Here is a 1967-nt window from a genome sequence, read left to right as displayed (position 1 = left end):
ACCTGTTCTGACTCAAATAAGACATTGTTATAGATTGGATGTAGTATGTAGTCTGTGCTGCTTTTCTTCTCAGTTTTCTCATATTTGATACTTAGGTATTCTCACTGGGGAAGTGTAAAATAAGGAGCTGGGGGAATGTACCAATACCAATCATGCAAAAGAGGAATGAGCAAAAAACATGTACAGTGCCTTCAGAAAGTGTTAACACCCCTCAACTTTTTTTATTTTTTTTATTTTCCACAATGGATTTAATTGTCATTTGTTGTCAACGATCTACAACAACATACATTGTAATGTCAAAGTGGAAGGGAAATTTGAACATTTGTAAAACATGAATGAAAAATGTAAACACATATCTTGATTAGAAAAGTATTCAACCCTGAGTCAATACATGTTAGAATCACCTTTGGTAGCGATTACAACTGTGAGTCTTTCTGGGTATGTTTCTAAAGAGCTTTCCACACCTGGATTGTGCAACATTTTCCCATTATTATTTTGTAAATTCTTCTAGCTCTGTCAAATTGGTTGTCTACCAATGACCAACAACCATTTGCGGATCTTTTAAGTCAAAACAGTAACCCAGCCACTCAGGAACATTCACTGTCTTCTTGGTAAGCAACTCCAGTGTAGATGTGGCCTTGTGTTTTAGGTTATTGTCCTGCTGAAAGGTGAATCCATCTCCCAGTGTCTGATGGAAAGCAGACTGAACCAGGTTTTCATCTAGGATTTGGCCCGTACTTGCTCCAATTTGTACATTTCTTTTATACTGAAAAATTCCCCAGACCTTAATGATTACAAACATACCCATAACATGATGCAGCCACCACTATGCTTGAAAATATGGAGAGTGGTACTCAGTAATGTGTTGTATTAGATTTGCCCCAAACATAGCATTTTGTATTCAGGACAAAAAGTTAATTGATTTGCCACATCTTTTGAGGTATTACTTTAGTGCCGTGTTGCAAACAGGATGCATGTTTTGGAATCACAGCCATTAAACTCTGTGACTGTTTTAAAGTTGTGCTGAAATCCCTGAGCAGTTTCTTTCTTCTCCGGCAACTGAGTTAGGAATGACGCTTGTATCGTTGTCGTGACTGGGTGTAGGCTTGCCATAACAAAGGGGTTGAATACTTATTGACTCAAGACATTTCATCTTTTCATTTTTAATACATTTTCTCATTAACTTTATATGTTCGAATTCATAATCAAATATGCTTCCCAAAAATAACATGGTCGCTGTGGAAGAACATTTATTTGGATTGGCAATATTCTGCATTTATCAGAGTGCCATCAGGTAGCCTGATTTCAGATGCGTCCATTTTAACATGATTATTAGGAAATTCTTATTCTTGCAAAGCATGTAAATGTTTTTATCAAACAATTATTTTAATCTGAATATCCACAGTAATCAGATTATTGTGTACATGTAACCATACTCATTATGGGGTATTATGTGTAGGCCAGTGAAAAAAACAAACTCTATTTAATACATTTTAAATACAGGCTGTTCAATAAAATGTGAAAAAAGTCCAGGGGGGGGTTAATACTTTCTGAAGGCAATGTACATCCACCATCATCATCTGCTCATTTATCACTCCAGTGTTAATCTGCTAAATTGTAATTATTCGCTCCTATGGTCTCTTTATTGCCTACCTCCTCATGCCTTTTGCACACACTGTATATAGACTTTCTTTCTTTTCTACTGTGTCATTGACTTGTTTATTGTGTTATTGGCTTGTTTATTGTTTACTCCATGTGTAACTCTGTGTTGTTGTCTGTGCCACACTGCTTTGCTTTATCTTGGCCAGATCGCAGTTGTAAATGAGAACTTGTTCTCAACTAGTCTAAATAAAGGTGAAATAAATCAAATTATCACCCAAATGATAATGAACTACCGCAGATACTTTTGGGGGTGGAGACGCCTCTTATAAGAAGAGGCACACAGGAAACAAAGTGCAGGAAGACAA

The sequence above is a fragment of the Oncorhynchus mykiss genome, chromosome 17 (assembly GCF_013265735.2).
Source record: "Oncorhynchus mykiss isolate Arlee chromosome 17, USDA_OmykA_1.1, whole genome shotgun sequence".
Classification (NCBI taxonomy): Eukaryota; Metazoa; Chordata; class Actinopteri; order Salmoniformes; family Salmonidae; genus Oncorhynchus; species Oncorhynchus mykiss.
This window is presented reverse-complemented; position numbering follows the sequence as displayed.